General features: G+C 52.0%; 1 protein-coding gene and 1 non-coding gene across 5 annotated transcripts in view; one reads left to right on the top strand and one right to left on the bottom strand.

Moving 5' to 3' along the window:
- The window catches only part of ARHGEF18 (Rho/Rac guanine nucleotide exchange factor 18), an 83826-nt gene that overhangs the window by 27446 nt on the left and 29401 nt on the right, over positions 1-26979 (top strand). The gene's annotated exons all lie outside the window — the stretch shown is intronic.
- TRNAQ-UUG (transfer RNA glutamine (anticodon UUG)) lies at positions 25149-25233 on the bottom strand. The gene has a single exon. It is a non-coding gene; the product is annotated as a tRNA-Gln (tRNA).

Genomic DNA, 26979 nt, shown 5'->3' with positions numbered 1-26979 from the left:
TAATAAATGCAGAGCGGTTGGATACATACAAGAAAGATAAGAGATACCTCTCCTTTTTGCCAGGCTCTTGAGAAAGTTGGTGTCTACGTTTAGGGGAGAATTGTATCAACCTGAAGGTTTCTATATCCAACGTAGCTATAGAAATAAGGAGCCTGCCACTTTTCCTGCTTAAAATCGTCAATCGCTCCCCATTGCCTTTGGAATAAAGTCCCAAAGTCATAGGAACTCTGAGAGTGAGCATTTACACATCCATTGAGACCTCAAAAGCACCTGTGTCAGGGCTTCTGACCTCTGAGGAAGCACGTCCCTGTGCTTCCGGAACCTCCAATTTCCTGGACGTGTTCCCTCTCTTGACCATGATGCAATGGACTTCAACTGCAGGCAGGTCGCTTGGGAACTCTGCTACCCTGTTTCTGAACTGAGGGCTCTCGACCACAGATTGTGGGTGTTTTGAAGTGGGTTTGGCTTGGAACGATCTCAGCTTGGTTGGCCAGCTTGAACCTTGGGCGAAAGAGGTGCTTGGCTCCTCTCCTGGTTACTGCCCCACTGCCACACCAGGGGTGGGCCTGGGAAGGGGTGGGGCAGCCTCAGAGCCCGGATGTCTGATGGTGCCCGAGGGAGTGCTGACACTGGGGGAGGGGAGGCATCTGGCATTTTTTTCTGTGTGTGTTGGGAGGTCTGGCATGTATTTTAGACTCTGGACACCTGTATGGGGGTATCTGACAGTATCTGTGTCAGAGGTATCTGGTATGTGTTTGGGGGGAGCCTCTAGAACTTTCTGAGTAGGGTTTTTGACACGTTTCTATCTGGGGGTGTCTGATGGCTCCTGGGTGAAGATGTCTGGTACTTTGGGGTAATTTGGCATGTTTTTCAGATTCTGGATCGTTTGGGGGGGGGGTAACTAACAGATCTAGGTAGGGTGTCTGACCTATTTGGGGTACCTGAAAGCATGTTTTGAGTATCTGATGGCACCTGCCTGGGTGTCTAGTATGAGTTTTGGGTATCTGGACAGACCCATGTAGGGGTGTCTGGAACGACTTGAGAGCCATATGACTTTTCCCCAGACTTGTCTAACTTCCTGCAATCCACGCTGCCCCTTCTTCGCAGGTGACAGACCTGTTCGGTCCATTTCTTGTACCCTGTCCTTAGACTCCTCGCCCTGGGCCTCGGTCCCCTGCGACGTCCGCCGGCGCCCGCCGATCCCCGGCTCCAGGCACCCCTGATTCCCTCAAGATATCCCCCCAGCCCCGCTGACCCGCCCCCACAAGGATCGCCCTCACCCTCACCGCAGGGACCCTCCCTGTTCGGTCCCGGGGTCCCCCCTCTCCCTGTTCGGTCCCGGGGTGCCGGCGGAGGACCCTCCCCGCAGCTCCAGGCTCAGCCTGAAGCAAAGCCCGCGCGAGCCACGCCCCCTTCCGGGCCCACGCCCTCTGACCCGCCCCCCGGGGCGGGCACGCGCGTGCGCAGCTCTCCCGCGCGGCTTCCCACTTCCGGCCCCGTGCGGCGGGCTGCGGTGGATCCTAGGAGGCCGGGCGGCGGCGGCGGCGGCGGCGGAGGCGGCGGCGAACGGCCTGCGGGGACCGGGCCAGGTGAGGGCAGCGGGCCGGGCCCGAGGAGAACGGAGCTCGGGAGGGAGGCCTCGGGCCCCGGGAACGCGCCGTCGAGCCCCGGGGGTGGCCTGGGGCTCCGGACCCCCGGGGCTGCTTCAGCCTCGGGTTGGGCCCCCCCGGAGTCTTCCAAACTGGAGGGCGGGTCCTGCCGTTCAGGCTGCCCCTTCAGTGCATGTGGGCTCCAGCTGGCGAAGGCAGAGGTGCAGACGGTGCCCGCCGGCGCCATCCGAGCTCCAGCCCTCGGGCGGTGCAGCCTCCCCCCAGCTCAGGTCTCCGGGGTCCAGGTTCTGGAGCGCCCGGGGCGGGACCGGGGATGTAGTGATAAGCATAAACAGTGACCAGCTCTGTGGTGCTTCAGGCCTCTGTGCAGAACTCCCTCCGTGGAGCGGACGCCCTCCGAGCTAGAGAGCGTCTGGGCAACAAAACTCTACCAAGAGTGTGTGCTTTGGATCATCCTCCAGTTCCTTATGGAAGAATTTTAGATGTTGCGGTGCTGCTTTCTTTGCAGGGATGAACGAGAGGCCCTTGATCTTTGCATGGTCTGTGGTCGTTACCGTCCCCGATCTTTTTTACCTGTTACTCTGTTGGGATGGAAGCCTTAGAAGAGATGGCTGGCGCAGAGCGTAAAAAGTTTTCTTGGTGGGCGGGGGGGGGTGGGGTTCTCTTTAAGTTTTACCTGGAAGTGAAGGACACAGCTCTACCCCCTTCGCTTCATTTGGGGAGAGTGGAACTCCATCCAGCCAAAAGCCTTAAAGGGCCTTTTTCTTGTCGACAAGAGACAGTTCAGGACCTCATGAACAGCCCCATGGCCTCGGGCGATTTGGAGATGATTTTACAGGTGATAACATTGCATATCTGGCTGGGTGAATGGTTAACCCTGAAATTGTGTGGAGAAGTGCCAAGAGCGCAGGCTTGAGTGTCGAGTCAGATCTGGGCTGTGGTCCCAGGGCCGTCACATTTTAGCGCCGTAACGTTGCTAAGCCTCAGTCTCCCCATCTTTAAAATGGGAATAGGGGCGCCTGGGTGGCGCAGTCGGTTAGGCGTCCGACTTCAGCCAGGTCACGATCTCGCGGTCCGGGAGTTCGAGCCCCGCGTCGGGCTCTGGGCTGATGGCTCGGAGCCTGGAGCCTGTTTCTGTTTCTGTGTCTCCCTCTCTCTCTGCCCCTCCCCCGTTCATGCTCTGTCTCTCTCTGTGCCAAAAAAAAATAAATAAACGTTGAAAAAAAAAAATTTTAAAATGGGAATAAGTATTGGTTAGCGATTCGTCCAGACGAGACGGGTAAAGTGCATAGCAGAGTGCCTTGCTTACAGTGAATACTCAGTAAATGTTATTTATGCCGTGTGTATGTGCATGCCCCCAGACTTGTATTTTGAGGTTGACAATAATAAAGAGCCTGGAAAACGCGAGCATCTCAGTTGTTGTTTGGACTGGGTCAAAGTGTACACTTTATCAGTAGTTGGCTATTCTCTGGGTCAAGCCCTTTTGAGAAAAAAGGTTGTTCTAAAGGGAATAGGAGCATAGTGCCAGAAGGCATAATAAATGCAGTTCTTGTAAACATAATTTGGGGGTTTGAATAGCTTATTTCATTTTTAAATGGCATGCACAGAGAAATGGAAAAAGCGATTCTTTGATTCTTTTCTTTCTCTCTCTCTCTCTCTCTTTTTTCCCTAAATTGACTTTACAATGCCCTCACTTTGAAGGCTGAAGTGGCATGTACATTGTTTCTGGTGTAAGCTGTGTTATAATTTTCATTCTTGTCACACAGTAGCAATTACCGCTGGCCGCAGGGCCATTACCCTTGTCACCAGCCCCTGGGACTAGGGCTGTGGTCACCAGCTGTGCCTCCCTGGGTGTTTACCTACCACATGTTTAGCATATTTCTGATCCTTGTGTCAAGGTCTCCTTCTTTCTTCCTCATTCATCCTAAGTCCCGTTTCCGTTTCTTCAAGACTTTGAAAACGTTTTCATCTCGGCTCTCTCAAGTAATTTAAAACTCAAAGACCTTTATGAAGTCCAAATAGTTTGTTTCTTTGTTATTTATTAGTTGGGTTTTACTTCTCCCCTGAAAGCGGTGGAGAGCTGCCTGCCGTGTTTTGAAAACCCTTTCTCCAGGTGCAGAACAATTCCGGTCACAGCTCCGCAGCTGCCCGTAGGAATTTTCTGGAGGAGGAATGTGACTGTTGGGGGGAGGGAGCAAAGTGATTAAAGTAATGTCCTCAGTGGAGGGACCCCTGCTACTGTGCTTCGTGTTTGTTGTTAAAATTGCCCGCGAGTGTAAAACTCAGCCCGCTGGCTTCTCTGCTTTTGCTTAGTTTTCAACTGAGTATAAAGTCGCAGTTGGTTATGTTCAAAGTAGCAAACACACCAGCTGATTTACATCATATCTTGAAACCAATATTCTAAAGATTTAACATACCCTGTGTGGTTACATTTTAAACTCCTATCACTCTTTTTTTTTTAATTTTTTAATGTTTATTTATTTTTTGAGAGAGAGATAACACGAGCAGGGGAGGGGCAGAGAGGGAGACACAAACTCTGAAGCAGGCTCCAGGCTCTGAGTTGTCAGCACAGAGCCTGATGCGGGGCTCGAACTCACACAACCTCGAGATCATGAATTGAGCCAAAGTCAGATGCTTAACTGACTGAGCCACCCTTTTTCTTTATGTAACAGCTTTATTGAGATAGAATTCACCTACCATAAAATTCACCCTTTTAATGTGTGGTAAATTATTTAGTGGTTGTTTTTTTTTTTTTTTTTTAAGTTTATTTTGAGAGAGAAAGAGAGAGTGCACGGGTGAGGGGCAGAGAGAGAGAGAGAGAGAGAGAATCCCAAGCAAGCTCTGCACCATCAGCGTGAAGCCCGTTGTGGGGCTCAAAATTGTGAACCTTGAGATCATGACCTGAGCAGAAATCCAGAGTCGGGTGCTTAACTGACCGAGCCACCCACCCAGGTGCCCCCTTCAGTGATTCTTAGGACTTTCCCAGAATTGTGCAACTGTCACCACTATCTAATTCAGACCGTTTTATCATCTGGTTATTCTTGTGGGTGAGTTTCAGGAGGAGAGAAAGGCAAAAGAAAGAGGTGGCCTACGCAGGGGCTCCGTGACTCCATTGCCACATGGGACAGAGGGAAGGAAGGACCACATCAAATTACTTGGCTGGAATCCAGCATGTTCCTGTGCATAAGGACAACTAGGCACTGTTTACGGATAACTCTTAGTTTGCCGAGATGACCTTGCAGAGCACAAGCGAATTTAGAAAGAATAATAAATCGTGAAGTCGTCCGCAGCAGGGGCCAGTGTGCTCACCGGTCCCCACACAAGACTGAAATGGATAGTAACTGACCGGACATATTGTAGAGCAAAAAAACAGTGGTGGACCGGTGGGTTACGAAGCAGTGAGGGAGTCAGCTCTGTGGCGCTCATGACCCCAGGATATGGTCAGTGACGGTCCTTGCGATCTTTTGCAGTGGCCATTTGGAGGCTTCTCATCAGAGAAATGAAAGAGAGATGAGGAGGTGGAAAAATTGAGACCCTCCTATGTACTGTTGACGGGGCTGTAGAATGGGGCAGCCACTGTGGAAAAACCGTCTAGCGGTTCCTCCAAAAGTCACACAGAGTTACCGTATGATCTCCAAATTCCACCCCTAGGGAATCTGCGCCTAAGGGAGGTGACTGTATAGGCCCGCACAGAACGGGCACACACACTCACAGGAGCGTTATTCACAACAGCCAACCCAAATGGCCGTCCCATGAACGGAAACGTGAAATGTGACCCGTCCATTCAGTGGAGTATTTTTCACCCACAACAAAAGAATGACATTCGGCTACAGGTGACAACACGGATGAGCCTTGAAAACGGCATGCTGAGGGAAAGAAGCCAGTCCCCAAAGGCTGCGTATCTCCTGGTTCCATTTATGTGAACTGTCCAGAATGGGCAACTCCGTAGAGACCAAAGATAGAGTAGTGGTTGCGGGGGGGGGGGGGGGGGGCGGCAAGAGGAGCACCGGGAGTGACAGCCAAGGGGCGCAGGGTTTCTTTCGGGGATGATGAGAATGTTCTAAAACCGTGGTGATAGACACACAATAAAAGGGTGAGTTGTGTGGTACATGAATTCCATCTCAGTAAAGCTGTGGCATAAGAGAAGAAGGAAAAGCCACGGGATGAGAACTAGAAGCACAGTGGAAATAGTCACGGGACAGAATTGTAAGGAGTGGTTTGAGAGTAGGTGGCTAGAAATCCAACGGGGCAGGATCAGAAAACCCTAAAGAAAAAGGGAACATCGCTCCAACACAAATAGCCTGGGTTGGATTGTTGGCGCTAATAGATTCTTGCTTTCCTGAAGTTGATTACAGACCGCTCCCTGTCACTGAGTCCCGTGTGCCATCCGTTGTGACGAGGGTTGAGGCAGAGATGTGGGGTCAGAACGGGCAGGAAAGTCCTCTCTCTCCTGAGGGGCGGGGGTTAGGCCGAGACTCAGCAGCAGTGACAGAGGGGGACGGCGTGTGTGAAAGGCAGAGTCGGGAAAGACGTGCTAGCCAGGAAGCGCTGAGATGGGCATTTTACGGGCTGGGGTGTTACCCTGGAGGACTTTATGGCCCTTGCTTGTCAGTGGGTGGAGGCTGGCTTGGAAGAGTCCAAGGCTGGAGACAGGGAGGCACGTTGGGAAATGACCTTGGCCTAAACAGGGACAGTGGGGAAGAGGTCAGACTTGGATCTGCTCAAAGGTGGGTGTGTCAGGGCTCATGTGGCGGTGTGGGAGAGAGTGTGATGTAGGTGACCAGGCGGGCAGCGGGCCCTGAGGTCATCAGCTAGGGGAACTCTTCTAACGCAGCCGGGGCACCCGAGGCTTGTAGGTGCTGTTGGTATGACAAGTCTGGCCCTCTCTCAAGTTTATCTTGTGCTGGAGAGGGGGAAGCCGTGTGCCCTGCCCTCCTATCAGAGCCTCTCCCCCCCCCCCCATCCACCCCATCCCAAGGCTTCCAGGGTCTAAGGACGGGAAGAAAAGTAGGCCTTGATGGGCATCAGGGGCCCTGAGGCTGCACTGCTGTGAGACGGAGTGGGGGCGGGGCGGGGCAGTACTCACTCCCTCCTCGAGGTTGGAGGTAAGAGGGAGAGAGGCAGACAGCCTGGCAGCTGAGTGATGCGAAACCCATCAGAGATCAAGTGTGACCGGAGAGCCGTGGTCTGGTTAGCGTGCTCGTGGGACCAGAGGTGGAAGCCCTGGGAATTCTGGGGCTTTTCTGTCCGCTCCGAGCAGGAATCAGCCGCCCTCAGCCTCCCCGCGGTACGTTCTGCGTGGAGAGTTGTGGCCTGGGGGACCGGAGGGCCGCCTGCGTCTCTCCTCTGTTAGGTGATTTATAGCCCACCTCTTCCCCCCACGCCGATGTCCCGAAAACGTCCTAGGTGCGGTAGGCAGGACGAGGGCCCCCGGGTCACCCCCGAGATGGCAAATATGTGACCCTCTGTGGCAAAAGGAACTTTGCAGGTGTGACTGAGGATCTGGAGATGGATGAGCCCGGGTTACCCAGGAGGGTCGGGGTGAGAGAAGGAGGTGTGACGGTGGAAGCAGGGGTCAGAGGGAGGTTGGAAGGGCCTCGCTGCTGCCCTGGAAGATGGAGGAGGGGCGGGAAGCCGGGTCGTGCAGGTGCCACTGGAAGCCGGGAACGGGTTCTCCCCTGGAGCCTCCAGAAGGCGGCCGCCCTCCGCCTTCTGCCCTCCAGCGCCCTCGGGGAATAGTTTGTGCTGATCTCCACCAGGCCAGGGTTCCTGGTCCTTTGCTACAGCAGCCGTGGGGGACCCCTACGCCCAGTGTCCATCTCCGTTGCTTGAGAGCCCAAGCTTCTCATTTGACTCGGGACCCGCCCCCAGCCCTTTCCAGCACTTCCTTCTACTATGGAAGTTTCTGGTGCTCCGGGCTTTACTCAGCGTTCTGCAGGCCTCCCTCAGGCCACTCTGGTTTCCACTTCACGTACGCACATGTACACACGTGAGCGCCCAGAGCAGGAGGGTGGCAGCAGAGGGCTCACGTCGGCTTCCGAGGCATCAGAGATGCTCCGTGAACACTCTGATCCTCAGCTCCCTGTCTGTAGAACTAGAAGCTTAACAGCCTCCTTAGTCTGTAGTGTCGGAACTGTCGTGAGGGGCTCCGCAGTGTCTGCGTGTGTTCGTCCGTTCATTCGGTACCAGCTTCCGGGGTGGCAAGAGTGAACACAACTTAGCTCTTTCCTCCTCCCCCTCCTCCCCCTTCTTAATCTTAGAAATATATACACTTCATTAACAGAGTGCAGAAAATACACATAAATAAACAAAAACAATTTTTAAACGTGGAGGGCAGCCACCGCGGCTGGCTCTGGAAGTTTGAGGGTTAATTATAAGTCACATCTTGTAAGTTAGTGCTTTCACTAGTGTCATTAGCTCCACCCGGCTTATTAGCAGGAAGCTAAAACCTCCCTCTTCTAGAATGTTCCCAAAGGTCTGATCCCAGGGAAGGCCCTCTGGTCCCCTGCTTGCTGGGACCTCCCTGCTGTTCACAGAGTCGTCCGTTCTGCTGGCTGCTTTTGAAAACAGGGATATTATAATTCACATACCATAACATACATCCCTTTAATGTGGATGATTCAGTGGTTTTCAGTATATTTACAGAATTGTGCAACCATCACCACTCAGCACCCCAAACATTCTCATCACCCCAAAAGGAAATCAAGTACCTATTAGCTGTCACTCCGCGTTTCCTTTTCCCAAGCCTCTGGCGACCTCGACTCTACTTCCTGTCTCTAGATTTGCCTGTTCTGGGCGTTTCGTATATAAATGTGGTTTTTTTTTCGGGGGGGGGGAGGTTCTTTAATGTTTATTTATTTTTGAGAGAGAAGCAGGGAGACACAGAATCCAAAGCAGCCTCCAGGCTCTGAGCTCTCAGCCCAGAGCCCGATGTGGGGCTCGAACCCACAGACTGCAAGATCACGCCCTGAGCCGAAGTCCCAACGCCCAACCGACTGAGCCACCCAGGCGCCCCTCATATATAAATGTTTTTAAGGCTCATCTATGTGGTAGCCTGAATCTGTTTTTTAATCTGTGGCAACATGAGCATTAGAAGAAGGGTGATATGGGCCACGCCACTGTGTACACAGACTGCCCCAGGGACACTGGCCTGTTTTAATCTGTTGACCTGATGGGAGTGTTTTCTGCCCTGTCTCTGGTGATGTGGTTGGCTCCATGCTCTGGGGGCTTCTTGGCCACTGCCTCCCCATCTGGATCGTCCTTACACTGTCCCATAAATACTTAAGTCAATTGAACAACTGATCTACAGTCAAAATAAGCAGAGACAAGAGGTAAAGTGAAATCTGACGGCCTTCTAGATGGTAAAACTAACCAAACACCGAGTAACTTTGTCCTTGAAGATTTGCCAAAATAGGTAGCTTTCCATTGGTCTAGAAGGTTCACCATGTAGATGGGCCCAAAGACAGGGGCTTCTGGGACTCTATAGTGTGTTTGGTTTTGACCACGACCACAATGAAAACTAACGTTTTACATTGTAACCTCGTAAGCATGTGTAAGCAAGCGCGCACACACACACACATATGTGCATGTGCGACGGGATCCAAAGTTTTACTAAATACTCATCTTTATTAGTCATGATAAACTGGCATATTCTGTTGTTTTATGTTTTTTTGTTTTTATTTCTTTTTACATTTTTTTAATGTTTGTTTATTTTTGAGAGGGAAAGAACAGGGGAGGGAGACACAGAACCCCAAGCAGGCTGTAGGCTCTGAGCTGTCAGCACAGAGCCCAACGCAGGGCTTGAACTCATGGACCATGAGATCATGACCTGAACTGAAGCCTGACGCTCAACCGACTGAGCCGCCCAGGCGCCCCTCCTGTTGTATTTTGCGGGAAGCTGTTTCCCCAGCTCGCTAAGGGGTCGTGATCCTCAGTGTCAGAACGCTGCCTTCAGATCCCAACACATACATACGGTAGGAAAATGTTCAGCAAAGGGTGTAGCACTTGGCGACACAATTAATGGCTGTGACTTTTAAGAACTGTACTAGTTTCTTAGGACCACTGTGACAGATTGCTACAACCTGACTGGCTTACAATAACAGAAGTATATTCTGTCACAGTTCTGGGGGCTAAAACTCTGAGGTCAAGGTGTCTGCAAGGCTGCACTCCCTCTGAAGGCTCTAGGGAAGGGTCCTAGAAGGCTGCCCAGGCGAGACATCCTTGGCTCACGGCTGCATCACACCAGTCTCTGCCTTTATATTCACTTGGCCTTCACCTCTGTGTGTGTTTCTGTGTCTGTGTCTCCCTCTGCATCCAAATCTCCCTCTTTGCCTTGTACAGACTCCAGTCTTTGGATGTAGGGTCCGCCCTTCATCCGGGCTGATGCCACCTCGAGGTCCTTAAGTTAATTACATTTGCAAAGACCCTCTTTCCAAGGGAGAGCACGTTCTGTGAGGTTCTGGGTGGCCATGCATTTTGAGGGGACCATATTCACCCCACCACAGGGCCTCCTATTTCTAGTGACTCGTAAATGAGAGCTACAGGTACTCATTTCTTAGATTCTTTACAACACAGTAACTTCAGGTATCGTAAAGTGAAAAGTTGAACTTCGGCCCACTCTTGGGAACCCAGTAAGTGAAGAGAGGAAATAGGAGATCTTAAGGGGAGCTAGTTTCTTGCTTGAAAAGCTTCCAAATCTGAATCTCCTGCGAATATCATTTGCTATACGGCATAAACAGGTGCCTGAGACTACATTATGTCCACTGTTTGCTTGTGTGCCTGTCTCCATATACCCTCGTCTTTCCCCATGCGTTCAAAAACCACCTGCATCAAATACAAAAGCCTTGTCAATTTGGAGAGGAAAAAACAGTTCCCTCTGCCTGGCCCTGCACCTGGCTGACATAAGTATGTGCGATTGCTTTCTTCCCGACCTTGAGACATGAAATACATTGAAATATATTCAAGCTCACACCGTTGCAGTTCTAAAAGGAATACTAATGAAGGTCTTTGCAAGGTTTTGGAGTTTTCCTAATACACCAGCAGGTTGCTGACTTAACGTTAATAGTTCTAGCCGGCGCTCTTAGCAGCGTGGAGATCTTGAGATGCTCAGAAACCAACCTCGTACCTGTTTGCTACCAGCATAGGCTGCTTCGGGGCTCTGGAATTCAGTAATGACTTCACGCAGTTAATCTGCTTCATTGCTTCCTTTATTCCGTTCCCTTCTGTGTGTCAGGGATTAAAAATGGGTGCTTCTTATGCCACATGAGTGAGCCCTGCTGGGTTGTTGGAATAGGCCTTCCCTTCCAGAACAATCCAAGCAGATAAGGTAGACCGGGGATCAGCAGACTTTAACTCTAAAGAGCCCAATAGTAAATATTTTCGACCGCACAGCTTCTGTCTCGACTGCTCCCGAGCAGCAGGGAGACAAGATGGGCATGGCTACGTTCCAATAAAACTTTATTCACAAACATAGGTGACTGGCCCTCAGGCTGGAGTTTGCCCACTACTGCAGAAGACTCGTGACTTTTACCATTCTGGTTCTAGGGTTGCGACTCTGATTTTGTACATTTGGTGAGGGACACAGGTGAAGGGGACAGGGCATCTTCTCAGCTGCAAGTTTGCACTGGGAACTCCTTCAACACCCCTGACACCATTTCTGTTGTCCTTTTTACAGAGATGCAGTGCCCTTGAATAATTCCCCAAGCCACTGAAAGCAAACAGGTTTTTTCTGGCATGGTATTTGCATGTTTTTCTTTCCTGCCTTCCGCCTTTAACAGAATGCTTTTTATCTGGTGAAAGAGAAACCCACTGGGCCCGGTCCAGTGTTTGATTTCCTCTGCCCTCCTTATAGGCACCTCTGCTAACATTTGTTCTTCATCCCCTGAATAAAAGTGTTTTTTTGTATTTAAATAGCTAATAATAATGTTAGTTATCCAGAAATCTTCTGGAAGATTTCAGAGGTGCAGTGGCAACACCTGAATTAATCTTTTCAAAATCCTTTGTTTTCATTGAAATGTTTTGCAGCCCACGTCATGTTGACTTCTGTACAGTCCGTTGAATTAACGTGATTGTTTAAAACGCCAAAGAGGAAACCAGGCTGCCCTTCCTGGCCAGGCCTGGGGGAGTGGGAGCCATTGTTTTGCTGGGGCCCCTACAGTTCAGCACCTGGCCTTGGACCCAGGTCACAAGAAACACTCACGTGGCACATGGCTTTTCAGGGTCTGAACAGTCACCCGTGGATGATGCCGAAGTTCCACCAAGCAAAGGGGAGCTGGGAGTCGCGCAGGGCATCCTCCCCACATCCTTGGTTTCGCACACTCTTTGTCAGATCTAGTTCTCTCTTTAAGCAGTCACCTTCCAGCCCTGACCCCTCTGTCCGTCTGACCAGATTGGCCCCTCCTCAACCCCACACCGCTCATGTCCAAGTCATCCTTTAGGAGTGATCCTTCCTAGTTCTCTCGTGGTGAAACGTTCCAGACCCACCTGCAGGCAGCTGGCCCCTGTGTACTGGCTAAACTTGTTCATCAGAATGAGTCAGAACACCCGGTGGAGAGGGTTTTTTGTTCCCGCATTTTCATTAACCATCCTCGTTAATTGCGAAGGGCGTTTTGAGGAGTGGGCGCTCAGAGGCAGAGGCGGGCCCCTCCCAGACCCCCCGGGGAGCGCTGCGGAGTCGCCTGCCTACTGGAGCCAGTCTCCTGATGAAGCTAGTAGGTCCTGTCGGGCCAGTAGTGAAAGAGGACAGAAGTTCCTGAGTGCTGCTTTGGGTTTATCTTCTGTCTCGGGGAATGCCAGGTTCCAGGGAGAAAATCTACATCCAGGAGGATTGAGTAGCAGCCGCTCTGAAAGTCAAGTCTTCTGCAGCCCTAGTTGTGCCTTTAAAAAACAAACAACAACAAAACATTTTAACCATTTTCAGTGTCCAGTTCAGTGGCATTCAATACATTCACGTCGTGTTACCATCCGTCTCCAGAACCTGTTCATCTTCCTGAACTGGAACTGTGTCCCTGTTAAACACTGACCCCCACACACGCTCCCAGCCCCTGGCTCCCACCATCTACTTTCTGTCTCTAGGGATGGATTTCTCTAGGGACCTCACAGAGGTGGAGTCAGACACAACCTGTCTCCTCGAGCCGGGTTTATCTCACTGAGCATAATGCCCTCAAGGTTCACCCACGTTGTAGCAGTTGTCGGCACAGCCTTCCTTTTTATTTTACTTTTTATTTGTGAAACCTTATTCATTTGTTTATTCAGTGAGAGGGTGGAGGGAGAGAGGGAGGGAGACAGAATCCCAAGCAGGCTCCACGCCGTCAGCGCAGAGCCCGACGCAAGGCTCGATCTCAGGAACCGTGAGATCATGACCTGAGCAGAAATCAAGAGTCAGACACTTAACCAACTGAACCACCCAGGTGTCCCTTGTTATTTCCTATTTTAAAAAATTAAATCGTCCTATTGCTTCTGAAGTGGCTGCTCGTCGTGGTTCTGATTTGCATGTCCCCGAGGATGAGTGCCGTTGCACATCTTCTCGGGTGACTGTCGACCATCCGCATTATCTTCTTTGGAGAAATGTCTATTCAAGTCCTTTGCTGACTTTTGAATTGGGGTGTTTCCTTCCTCGTTGAGTCTTGAGGGTCCTCTTTGCTCATTGCATCTGACACCGTGGAGCCTTGCACAAACTGAAAAGCCAGCTTCAGTTACCTAACCACCTTTGACATCCTGGGGCCCGCCACCAGAGGGCTGGCATCTGGGAAGGAGGCGGGAACACTGGCATCGCAGGGCCTGCCAGCCGCAGACCAGCCGACTCCCCATCTAAAGGGTGGGTTTATTAAAGAGGCAGCGTGAATCATTAGGAGGAGGTCGGGCCCCATCAACCTCCTTCCCTCTTCTGATGACAGATAGGTAGCCCGGTTGAGCAGGGAGATGAGGGGGAAGGTGTGGAAGCAGGAGGCATCTAAAGCAGGTCCCCCACGATGTTCTTGGGGCAGGATGAGAAGTGCTCGGGGGGGGGGGGGTCAGGGTAATTCTGAGCTAGCCGTCCTGCAGCCAGGCTCATAACTAGCGAGATGAAAGTTCCCAAAGGGTGTTAATTAGAGCACCGCGGTCAGCCTAGAGGGAGGCCACTCCTGGGTTCCATCCTCCGCTCTGCCCTGTCATTTACTGTGTCATTTAGAAAGATAAAGATGTGTAAGGTTTAGTTATCAAAGCTGGAGTTGACAGCTGGAGGGCGGGGGGTGGGGGGGGGCGTCATCACAGTGTCATGGAGTCAGGACCCAGAGATCTCAGCGACGGAAACGAGGTAAAACATGAGCGCGAAGAATGTTTCAGTTCCTGTGCCTGCCTCCTAACATCGCTTCCGGCCTCGGCACTGTGGACATTTGGGGCCCGGTGATTCTCTGTGGTGGGGCCATCCTGTGCTTGGGGGACTCGATGCGAGGAGCAGCCCCGCCATCGTGACCATCGAAAATATTTGCAGACAATGCCCAGTGTCCCCTGGGAAACAACCTCCACCCCACCCCCACCCCAGTTGAGCACCACCAGTCTAAATAAGCAACTACGGAAACAGAAACAGGGTGGGGAATTAGGGCTGAATGACAGCCTAGGTGGACAGCTCAGGGATTTCAGTGGATAGTAATCGTTTGGGCCAACGTTTGTGATACCGCAGTCCTACCTTCTTCTCCCCACCCCCCAAAGGAAACTAATGTAATTAAGTTAGGCCCTTCTGGTACCAAGACAGTCAAAGCCAGGGCCCTAAGACAGTTAATTCCGTGTCTTATCCAAGGAGCTCTGCGAAGCACTCTCCCTAAGCCTGCCTTCAGGTCTCACGCAGATTTCCCTTCCTTGTTCAGACCTCTGTCCTGAGCGCCAGCGTCCTGCGTCAGCTGCCACCTGCCATCACCTTGAGCCCTCGGGGCAGCTTGGGTGACTCCCCACAGAAGGCAAACCCATCACCTCTCCCCGCTCCCGGCCCCCATCTCTGCCCTTCCTGGGTCGCCCGTGTCCAGTCCCGACACCCTTCTCACCCGTCTCCCTGCATCCCCCACCACAGCCACTGCTTCCGGAGGCGAATGTGATGGAAGACTCTGTGCATAAAGCTGCCGGTGGCTTTAGTTTCCAAGATAAAGTATAAACCCCAAGGATCCCAAAGGCCTGGAATGGAACCCTCACACACGAGCCGTCCCCTCCACCTGCCTCTCTGCCTGTTCCATGTCTCATCTCTCCTCTGACCCGCCCCAGACCGTGTCTCCCTCTGCCCCTTCCTTCCGCAAATATTTACTGAGCATCCACCCTGTCCCGGGCCTTGTGCCAACGGTAAACAACAAATAGAGCTCCCCTGGTGTGTGGCGTTTCCTATCTAAGGAAACAGCACAGTTCACTGTTGGTACTGTTGGTGGATTCCATAGTTACAAAGTCACCCACTGACTGAAATTCACCCGTAACCCCCAAGTCGATACTCAGAGTGCTTTCTTGGACGTTAGACAGCACGGGGAGTGGCAAAACAAAGTGCGTATTCCCACGCCGCCTTCTTGTTTGAGCCCATTCTATAAACAGGTGTCCTCTTTACAGTGTATTCAGTGCCACGTTTAAGTGCATTTTTGTGCTTTCTGTTGAAATGGCCCCCAAGCATTGTGTCAAAGTGCCGTGTAGAGTTCCTGAGCACAGGAAGGCCGTGCTGAGCCTTACAGGAGAAAATACGCGTATCAGGCAGACTTCATCCAGACGATGTCTATGGTGCAGCAGTGTTTGTTAAATAAGGTGTCTTCCGACTGAAACACACAGAAGATAGGGTTCTGTATTGATGCGCTGATGAAAATAAAATCAGAATTCCCTAGAATTCTAACTCAGTGTCGACAGCCTTTCTAGATGTACCTGCCACAAATCCAGAGTGTCGGTTGTCCGTAACGCGCGAGACCCTAACGATGTTAGGACTGAGGTGATCTGATCCTTGTGGCTCCCAGGACATGGGAAGGAGAGGAAGTGGAGATCGTGGGGTGTGGGTCTTTTGTGCTTCCCCAAATACCTGTGTCTGGGGGCCTTTCCCAGCACTGGTGATAGACCCCTCAGCTTGGGCTCAGCCCAATTCCCATCACTTCTGCACTGCCCGTGTGTCCTCCCTCCAACCCACACTTGTCCCTGCCCCCCCCCCAATGGCAGCCCATGGAGCCCCATCCCTAGTAAAGGAACGGCCCGTCCCCAGCCTGTCTTGGGAGCACGCCCCAGGACTTCTCTGATCCACCCTCCCCTGAGCCCCTTTTCACTTGAGAACTCAGGGACAGGTTCTAGTCGTGTGTGAACGAGGCACACGGGCAGTCTGGGCAGCGCCCTCTTCTCTGGGTACAGGCTTTTCAACCTGGAGCCTGCCAGGTGGCTTTACCGAGTCAGCGGTTTTTGGACCACGCGTGCTCTAAGGCAGGTGGCTGTCTGCAGGAGTGAGCCCAGCCAGCCCCAGGCCCCGGCTGCAGTCTGTGCACGCTCCGAGATAGTCACCTGACCGAAAAAGGCCAGCAATTTTTAAGTTATAAGCCTTAAATACTTTATTTAACTTAAAGTAGATAAATGTGGTTTTTTTTGAGATTTTTTTTAATTTTTTTTTTAACGTTTATTTATTTTCGAGACAGAGAGAGACAGAGCATGAACGGGGGAGGGGCAGAGAGAGAGGGAGACACAGAATCCGAAGCAGGCTCCAGGCTCTGAGCCATCAGCCCAGAGCCCGACGCGGGGCTTGAACTCACAGACCACGAGATCGTGACCTGAGCTGAAGTCGGACGCTTAACGCTTAACCGACTGAGCCACCCAGGCGCCCCTTGAGATTTTTTAAAAGTTATCTCTCCACCCAACATGGGGCTCAAACTCACGACCATGAAATCAGGAGTCCCCCTACTGAGCCAGCCAGGCGCCCCAATAAATGTACTTTTATTTGTTAATCTTTTGGTGCCCGACAGCCTTTCCTTTGAGAATAGAAATCCCTGTCATCTTTCTTGCTTCAAACCAGGCCTGGAGAGGGATGTGACTGGCTCAGTCCACAGAGCGTGCAACTCTTGATCTCAGGACTGAGGTTCAAGCCCCACATTGGGTATAAAGATTACTTTAAAATCCAAAGAAAACCCGAAGCCTAGATTCTGTGATTGGTTTGATGGGTTTCCCCTCATTTGGGCTGGAGGGTGGCGGTTGTTAGAACGATCACCTTCTCATCAGATGGCATTTTGGTTTGCTTGTTTTTAAAGGACTTGCTTGTAAGTTTTAGGAACACTAATAACTCTTTTGCACTGGTGGTTCAAGAGTTTAAATAGCACTTTGTTGTTAAAGAATGCATCTGTAAAAGCTCCCAGGGGTGCTTGGGTGGCTCAGTTGGTTGAGCGTCCGACTTCTGCTCAGGTCATGGTCTCCCAGTGAGTTCAAGCCCCGCCTCGGGCTCTGTGCTGACAGCTCAGAGCCCAAAGCCTGCTGCGGATTCTGTGTCTCCCCCTCTCTCTGCCCCTCCCCTGCTCATGCTCTGTCTCTCTGTCTCTCAAAAATAAATAAATGTTAAAAAAAAAAAAAAAAACCCTCCGGAAACGACTAGAAATGGCTCTAGTTAAGCAGACATTTGCAGGCAGATGGCCGCAGAGCGTCCCGTCTGCCTCATTTGCCTCGTCCTGAGTTGTGTACCTGGATGGAGAAGAGGTTTCTGTTGTTAGGGTGGACCCGTTAAATGCAACTTGCTTAAGAGTGTTACCTGTTCACCCGGGACGAAGAGCAGACCGCTCGTAGCAAAACGTGGTTTTTACTGAATATCGTTCTTAAGAATCTCTGTCTTCAGCTACTCTCATCTTGTTTTCCCCTTGAACGTTCTGGCTATTTCTACACATGGATTGCCCCTGAGTCCATATTCCCAGGTTTGACTGTCACCCTGGATTTTCAGCTGCCTTCAGGACTCCTGACCTAGTGTCCTGGGGGCATTGACAGCTCCCGCCTTCCTCTCTGCTGCACCTGCTCCGTGGCTTCTTCCAGTCCCAGCCCATGAGGGCACCACCCAGTGGCCCAAACCAGGTGTCTCTGTCTTCCCAGGCTCCTACAGCCACCCCCTGCCCTGGCCTGCCTCCCACCCTCTGCCTGCTGTAAGGACATCGTCACTGGCACGCAGACCGCTGAACTGGTTCCATCCCTCTGCTTCCTCTGGTCGCCCACCATCCTCTCTAGGAATGCACGTCTCGTCCTGCATGTCTTTGAAATACCCTGTGATTCCCCTTCAGGAAGTCACGGGGCCCTGGAGGGACACAGGAAACACCACACGCTCTCATGCCCCCTGCCTGCCCACCCTGCACAGACCCCCACCGCCTCTCCTGCAGTGGCCTTCCCCTTCCCTTCTTTTCTCCTAACGACCTCCTACTCATCCTTCGAAACCCAGGGCAGATGACCCCATAATCTTCCTCCCCTCCCCGCCCCCACCGAGAAGAATGACTCATCTTCCTCTCTGGGACACTCTCAGCTCCCAGCACTAGACATCCCATAATTATTTGCTAACATGTCACCTCCTTGATCACCTGGGCTCCTTGGGGCTGGGGATCTGTCTCACTCAGACACCATTATTCCCGTGGAAAGCTGTGTTTTATGCTTTTTAAACAGATCTGCAAACTTTTTACTATTATTACTTTGTGGGGTGTGACTGTCTGGACAGCGCAGGGCTCTGTGGGAGGAGCCAAGCCCCAGTTTCCCCAGTTGCGGGTGTGTTAAGATTTCGTGCATTCTGGTATCGAGCCCCGTCCCACGGTGTTGTCTGTGTTCAGGAAGATGCTGTCAGTCTTTCTTTAATTAGGTGCTTGGACATTAGGGACAGGCATGAGGCAGCCACCAGCTGGCCTCCTTGCCAGCTACACTCTTCAGATGCATTTCCTCACCGAGTCCTCCCCAGAGCCCTGTGAGGTCGGCGCCATTTACCGTTCTGCACAGATGATCGAGCACCCTCAAGGGCGCTAAGTAATTAGCCAAGATCGCAGCAGCAGTAAGAGCAGGTGACAGAGTCCAGATTCAAACCCCCATTCTTCCTGACTCCAGAACTGATGTTTTGGAAGAGAACAGTCATGTCCCAGAATGTCCCTAATTCTGCAAGCCTACACTTGGGGAAAGAAACTAAAGTGGTGGATCTTACATAACCTAATAGAAGCAGGCGTCAGAAATTGTCACCATCTGCTTTGAGCTTTTTCTCAAACTTGCCTTTTGAAATAAATTTAGATTTATGGAAGAGTTTTAAAGAGAGTGTACAGAGAGTTCCTATATACACCCTGCACCCAGCTTCCTCCTAATGCTGACTTTTCTTTATTATTATGATAAAAGTCACGCGAGCATTGCAGCAAATTTGGAAGCTAGAGAAACGAGGGAAACACCCACACAACTACAGTAAGCCATCCTTCTGTCTCGTCGCCTTCCAGGATTTTCTGTCTCTGTCCGTGATGTCCCGCGAGGTTGTCCTCGGTGGTGCAGTCCTTTGGAAAAGCAGTTTAGTGATACCAATCTAACATCGCAAAACGTATCTAACCTTTGCCTCTTTGAGAACTCTTTGCTGTCTCTTTGAGACACACGTCCAAAATTGGGATGGGTCAAAGGTCTGACCACAGCAAAGTCGGAAAAGTAGAACTTATGAGAACCAGAGCAACATGAGAAAGTGACACGTGTGTCTGATTGCTGTGGTTAATGAACGTGAACGCCCACGTGATACAGGCCAGGGTGCGGAGACACTGGTGAGTGGTGGAGAGAATATTGATTCGTTTCCGTTTTAATTTCTCTCTCTTTTTTTTTTTTTTTTTAAACATTCAAGTTCACTTTCGTACTGTTCATTGAGAGGGATCACCTTCAGGTAACAGTGACATAGGTGACATTTTTCTCATGTGCCCTTATCAGTGTTTCGTGAGGACCGTTTCTCATCAGCCAGGAATCTTTGCAAGTGAAGAGTTCCTACGGCATTCTGTGCCTCCAGACCTTAACATGCAGCCGGCTGGATGTACGCCCCAGCATGTTCTCCTTTGTTCGCTTTTTTTCCTTCCCCTAAGATGACTCACCTGCCTTAGCTCTTATCTTTATTAAACAAGAACCATTTAGAGAAATGCCATCTCAGTATTAGACATTACTTTGCAGAAATGCCTTATTTACCAATAGAATAAATAAGCTGGCGGTTCCCCCCCCCAAAAAAAAAGCCTTTGAAATTAAGTTTATTAAGAATAAGAATTCACCCCCAGCCAATTAACATCTGGCTGTTTGGATCCTAAAACCTAGCTCTCTGCCTGCCTTTCCCGTCTCAGCCTCATTTTCCCTCTTATGCAAAATCAGAGTGACACTCTCCTGCACCTGTCGCAGAAATGATGCTAGACTGAGGGAGCATTAGAGCAGAACAGGCCACTTCTGCCGGGATAGAGGCCTCGCGTTAATATTTCTGGTAAGCGACATACCATGAAGCATCCCTGACTCTTAGACATTCCAGAAGGAGAAGCAGCTTAGACTTGTGGGGTTTCTTTACCATGGACCCTGAGATTTTCTTTAGTGTGCTGGCAAAACACTTTGATCATGGGTCACCTAGCGGTGTTGAAAGGTCCTGAAGAGCCTTCTGCGTCTCAGAGGAACGCAACTCAGAGAAATCCGGGGCTGGAGGAGGCCGAGGGAGATCGGGTCCTGCTTTTGGGGGATTGGGGATAAGAACACCAACCACCCTGCCCTCATTGATCCCTTGACAGGCTGGCGGCCACGAGGCCTGTAACCGTAACCCCGCCTCCAGGCAAATAATATTCTGCCTGGCCTTCCTGCAGACACACGACACGAAAACCCGACAGGAAAGCCCACGTGCTGGGGTCAGGGCCAGGCTCGCCTGTGCAGCACCCGAGGATGAGGACGCTCTGGGTGCCGGGAGGAGGCGGAAGACTGTCCTTGCGAAGTCCGCCAGGGAGCCAGAGTCCCATGGAGACCCAAGGAGAAGAGTGGGCAGGGAAAGGTCCGCTGCAGAGTGTGGGGGGCAGAGGCCCGTGTTGTCGGGGCGGGAGCTCGATCTGCCGAGGCGTCTCTGAGGGTGAAGCAGCACATGAAGTCCCGGAGGCAGAGGAGCCCATTAAGATATGAGCACCGTGGGGACAGTCACTCCCTTCCTGACCGTGTCCTTCCCACCCCTTCCAGCAGAATCCAGGCACCACGCAGCCTGTTATGTGGAGCTTTTTTAAAAATCCCATCAGAGGTAATATCCCGAAGGCAGCAGGCCGCCCTCACCGTGAGATAGCAGGCCTCGCCTTGGGGTGCCCTCCCCCTGCCTCTCCTCTGTCCACCCACTGCCCTCCCCACCTGCGTCCTTCCGGCAGCGATGAGGTCTGCGTACCTGTGCTGGGAGCGGCCTGTCCCAACACATAGATCAAAGCAGTGCTGGCATCCAGAGACAGGTAACACCTGACCCTTGCCCTCCAAGAGGTCAAGGTTCAGTGAGGCATGAGGCAGTGTGTTAAAAGGCATAACCAGCAGTGTGCACAGGGGTAGAGGAAGGGCACAGGAGGGCCTAGGCTGTTGGGGGAGCTGGGAAACGGGGAGGGCGACCCAGAGGGACTCTGGCTGGGCCCCAAAGGCGGCCAGGCTAAGGGGTGCCTGGGCCAAGCCACCCAGGGCTCTGAGGCTTTCCAGTGCCACGTGTCAGCATGGCTGAGGTACAGGAGCTGGCCAGCGGGTCCCAGCCAGGGCCGTGGAGATGCTAACCAGTGTGTGGTGAGACACGCAGCAGGGCGGACAGCGAGGGAGCGGACAGCCGGCCACCCAGAGGGGCTGCAGCTTGGGCCTACTGGTCAGGGAACAGGCATGAGGCCCATTACATAGAAGGCAGGACCAGGGACCCGTTGGACTTGGGGGGTGCAGGAGAAGGCTGTACTGCAGAGACCCCCCCCCCCACTCAGGAGCTGGTGCATGGAGGGAAGGTGTTATGGAGATGAAGGAGGTTCCAGACGAGCGTGGGCAGGGGCATCAGTGAAAATGGAGAGAATCACATACAGAGCAGGGAGGGCGCCTCTCCTGGGAAGTGAGCGTCCCGGTCAAGTTCCCTGGTGGGGCGGTGGGGGGGGGGGGTGACCTGTGCACCAGGAGTGCTCGGTAGGAATCCGTCAAACACATGCTGAAGGATCTGAGGATTGGACCCTCGGCCCCACTTGCAGAGCGCAATCCGGTGCGCTCTCCAGTAAGCTGGAGATACAGTGCTTGGCCAGGCAGACGCTGACTGGCCTGCTCTCAGGAAGCTTCCGGCTGGTGGGGAACACTGACCCCCTGTGCAGTGGCAGGGGTAATGAGACTGAGGAAACATGGGGCAGGGGACCCAGCTGCTAGTACGAATTTAGCCCAAGAACGTATCCAGTGCAGACGAAGTATTTCATGCATGCGTCCGTCAGTTTTAGTTATGAACTCGGTGAGACCTTGGAAGAAACCCAGGAATCGTGCCATTGGAGGAAGCTTGGAAGGAATCGTAAGCAGCTTCTGAAATGTACTTCGCAGTAGAGTGAAATGTTCATGGCATGACCTTGGGCGGAAAGGCAAGATGCAAAACTGTGTCTGCACCCATGTGTTAGGTGGACCCTTCCGTAGGCTGTGAATGGTTGATTATTAGCAAGGGTCCCATTAAACGGAACTAATAGAAATAAGAATGGGATGGAATGTGCTCAAACAGGAGTAGCGGTTTTCTCTGGTTTGTGAAATACTGGGTGGTTGCTCTTTCATTCGTACTTAAAGCTAGAAATTCCTCCCCGGCAGTAACCCCGCCCCTTGTGCTGTGAGCCTCGAGGGAGAGCCTGCTTGCTTCCGGGCCTGCCAGTAGGCCCGCCCTTCCAGAGGACCATCCTTGGGTCGTCTTCTCTGGCCAGTGTCCCCATTCTGACGCTCTTCCTCCCAGGTCGCAGCTGGGATCTCGGTTGTTCAGTCAGCCTCCGGGCGTGCCCCTCCTGGCCGGCGCTTGGCCCGGACGGGCTCCTTGGCCCTCCTGCCTCTGACCCTCCGCGGGACTTGTCAGAATACGGCTTTCCGGATGCCCTCCTGGCCGGCGTCACCACGAGCCACCCACGCACTGAGCTCGGCCTGGGCCTGAGATGAACCCCCCGGCAGGCGTGGCTGGCCAGTGGCTCGGCCCTCATGACTCTTGTCATGACACTGATGTTGATGCGGCCTAAGATGACCCAGCCCTGTGAGCACCACACTGCTGATTTTCTGAGCCTGCTGCTGCCCCCCACCCCAACCGCCTTTGCGGAGTCTCTTGATGTTTCCTTTACTGTAGCCCGTCCAGTTAGTTTTGTGTTAACTCCTCTCCCTGCCTTTGTTTCCACACGTAACTTGAAGCAACTCGTCTACTCCAGGCGACTTTGGTAAGCAAGCCGACTGCGTTCCCATCTCAGGCAAGACGGAGGACGGAGCCAGTGTGCGCTCCGCTGGCGATCCTCTTTCTACCTGAGGTGGGGCCGTTACCAAGCTCGGGTGTGCGTGCTCAGTAAGTTTCAAAGTCGCCCAACCTGTCCTCATCCGGTTCTTCCTTCTCCCTCAGATTTACACGGGCGTCCTGTGGGATCCAGCCGGCACCTTGCTGGTATCCCAGGAGCTGGTGTATGCTCCGTGCCCCTACCGCGGCCAGCACCTGCCAGGACAGGCCACCCACTCACTGTGATGGCTGTAAACACCTCTGTCTGCTCCACGCTTGGGCTGCCCGGATTCCTGGCCTGTTTCTCAGATTCACGGCTCACAGGCCTTTTTCTTTTTTCTTTTTTTTTTGGGGGGGGGCCACAGTTGAACATTGAGTTTTTAAGATTAATTTCTTCTTTTGCCATCCACGGTCGCTTTGCCCTCCTGCCACCTTCGTCGCTTCTGTCCTCCCCAGCTCCCCAGAGTTGCCACACACAGGCACACACAGTCCCACCGCGAACTGTCTTCATGTCTGAGATGAGGTGAACTTCTGATCCGGCGGCTTTAACTTGCGCAGTGTGGCGTTGAGCGGCTGGCATGGGCTGAGCACTGAGCAGCCAAGGTTAGCTACGCGTCCTTCTCTCCCTCCTTTTACCTTCCTTCCTGCCCTTCTACGCACACATCTCTGACCCTTCCCCGTGAAAGGTGGGGTGCTTACATAACAGAAACTCATTTCGCACAATCCTGGAGGCTGGTGGTTCAAGGTCAGGGTGCCAGCAAATTTGGTTTCTGGTGAGCGCTGTCTTTATGCCAAGAGAGGGGGTGGAAGGAGGGAGGCATCTGGCTCTCTGTGTCTCTTCTATGAGGACACTGATGCTACCAAATCGGGGCCTCACCCTTATGTCCCCCCTTTAACTGTGATTACTTTCTTGGAGACGCCGTCTCCAGACACAGCCACACTGGGGTTAGGGCTCCAACAGACACACTTTGGAGGGACACAAACACAAAACATTCAGTCCATAACATGGATGAACCTTGAAAACGTCGTGCTAAGTGAAATAAGCCAGATGCGGAAAGATGAACACTGTGTGATTCCACGTATGTGAGGACAGACCCGTAGAGAGAAGGGAGGAGGGTGGTTTGTTTAGCAGGTACAAGGTTTTTGTTGGGGACAAGTCTTGGCTAGAGACAGTGCCGGTGGTTACACACATTGTGAGTGTGTTTAGTGCTGCTGGATCGTACGCTTACAGATGGTCAAGAAGATAAGTGTTCTGTACGTTTTACCACAGTACAAAATAATGATAGTAATTAGTAAAGAAGAGAAGGAAAACGGGAGCGCCTACAGTCCCAGCCCCCTCGGTTCCAGGAGAGACCCCAAGGCTGGCAAAGGGCAGCACTGCTGTGAGAGGTCAGGTGGGCCCAGGGGTTCTTGGCCACAGGTGTCTTGCACCAGCAGGAGGGGACAGAAGGTGACAGCCCAGACCAAGGTCCTCGGTTGCGAGCCTACTGAGCCGAGCCCAGGCCATCTGGTAACTCTCTCGACCAGGGTCACTCCCTAGGTCCCCGCGTTTGCCGCTTTGTTTTACACGGTGGCCCCCTGGAGGGGCCGCTGCACAAAGTCCCCAGGTTCCCACCCAGGAGGCCTTGCCGGCTGGGCCCAGCTCTCTGTAGGGTGGCCCCACGTCCTGTGGATCACTGACTTTATCTTCTCATGTTTTCTCTTCGAGTTTTAGAACCCGTCACAGCACGTTTGTCTCCCCAGATTAAGGTAATTTGCCGTGAGGCCCTCTGGCCACGTCTCTTTTCCGCAGTAACCCTCTCTGAGTGTTTTGAAGCCGACCTTCTGCTTGGCCATCAGAACTGCTTTCTGAGGTCCTGGTTCCATGGTGTCCGGCACCTTCTCCAGTGATCCTGTCTGGGAGGCCATGCCCTCTGGCCTTCCCTCCGAGAGGTGAGGGGAAGGAAGAGACAGGTGCTTGTTCTTTCTGCCGAGGCATCCGGGGAGCAGTAGGACTTCTATATGTATTCATTGATTTTTATGTTTATTTATCTTTGAGAGAGACGGAGACAGAGAAAGACAGAGAGACAGTGCATGAGCAGGGGAGGGACAGACAGAGAGGGAGACAGAACCCGAAGCAGGCTCCAGGCTCCGAGCTGTCAGCCCAGAGCCCGACGCGGGGCTCGAACCCAGGAGCTGCGAGATCACAACCTGAGCCAAAGTCAGACGCTTTACCGACTGAGCCACCCAGGCGCCCCCAGAGTTCTACATCTAAATGCGTTCTTAGGAAACACGGTTTTATTCGTTGTTGGGTGCCCCGAGCCGCTGAATTGTGTCCCCCCTCAAATTCTCACGCTGAAGCCCTCGCCCCCATAGTGATGGGATCTGGAGGCGGAGCCTTTGGGAGGTAATTAGGTTCAGATGGGGTCACGAGGGTGGGGCCTCCAGGACGAGGTTAAGTCCGTGTAAGAGGAGGGAGGCCCAGAGAGCTTGCTCACCCTGTCCCCACCCCTGGAACACACACGGGAGACCTGGGCTGGCTGACTGCCAGCTGGAGAGAGCGCCCTCCCCCAGGACCTGCATCTCTCCCGTGGCTTGTGAGGAGGAGCACTTTTTCGTGTGCTTTTTTACCATCTGTATATTTTCTTCGATGACGTGCATCTTCAGCTCATTTGCTAATTTTCGAAATGGGTTGTTTGTGTTTTTACTGTGGAGTTTTGACAGCTCGTTATACATTCTGCATGCTAATGCTCCGTGAGCTGGTGGCTTGCGGGTATTTTCTCGCATTCTCTAGCTTAAGGAGCCAAAGTTTCCAACTAGGCTGAGGTCAATTTAGAGATTTTTTTTTCCCCCTGTCTTTTGTGGATCAGACTTTTGGTGTCTTATCAAAGAACTCTTCATGAACCAAGCCCTAGTTCCTGAAGATTGTATCCCTTGTTACCTGTGAAATGTTTCATAGTGTGACGTTTTCCGTTTCAGTCTGGTCCACTTGGAGTTCTTGGGTGTGAAAGTTCAGGTCAAGGTTCATTTTTATTCTCCTGGCACACATAGGCATTATTGTCCTGTTTTTAACTTCCTGAATGATCGACAGAGTAATACAGAATATTTTGTAGTATCATAACCCGCACGTCCTGTATGGTATTCATGCTAAAAGCATATATTTGATATTAACATTCTTTTGCTTTGTGGAAGGGATTTTTTTTAAACATGGATCTTAGGATCAGTTGCTTTTTTTTTTTTTTTTTAGAGAGAGAGAACATGAACAGGGCAAGGGGCAGAGAGAGAGAGACAGACGGACGGAGAGAGAGAATCTTCTCTCCACGCTCAGTGTGGAGCCCAACTTGGGGCTGGATCCCAGAACCCTGGGATCGTGACCGGAGCCAAAATCAAGAGTAGAACGCTTAACCGACTCAGCCACCCAGGCGCCCCATGATCTTACTCACTTTAAACATTATTTCTCAACCATTTTCTATCCAGGAGCAACTCACTGTGGGTGGTGGCATTATGGATTATTTCTACTTTTATGCCTTTTCGTGATTTCTAAGTTTTCTACACACGTAGTCAAGAAGATACCCACAATTTGTTTTAATAGTGTTTGCTAGGTTTGACGTAATTTGGGAGTAGAGGGTTGTGAATTATTTTCATCGGGTAATAATCAGGTTCAGGAAGAGTATTCTTTCTGGCTCACACTTACTTCTAAGCCCCAAGATGCTTGTTTTTTCCCCCCTTTGCCCCTGAGGCACGGGGTTAAGGTTTTCTGTTGTGTTTTGCCTTTTTTTTTTCTTCTATAGGCTTATTCTTTATACTGTCTTACTTGTGTAACATCGAAATGAAGCAGGGCAGAGAAATCAATGAGCTGTCTTGGCATCGATTTAGTTTGATTTAGTCTATTCTCAGGTGGCCGAAGAGCCAGGAACTGTGAACTGAAAACTTCATCTTGTCTCAGATTTTCTTAATTGTCTCTCGAACACTCGCCCAAAGCGCGTGCTTGCTAGAACT

The sequence above is a fragment of the Lynx rufus genome, unplaced genomic scaffold, assembly GCF_022079265.1.
Source record: "Lynx rufus isolate CCGP_SWC_20201006 ecotype Redwood Valley unplaced genomic scaffold, mLynRuf1.p SCAF_4, whole genome shotgun sequence".
Lineage (NCBI taxonomy): Eukaryota > Metazoa > Chordata > Mammalia > Carnivora > Felidae > Lynx > Lynx rufus.
This window is presented reverse-complemented; position numbering and strand designations above follow the sequence as displayed.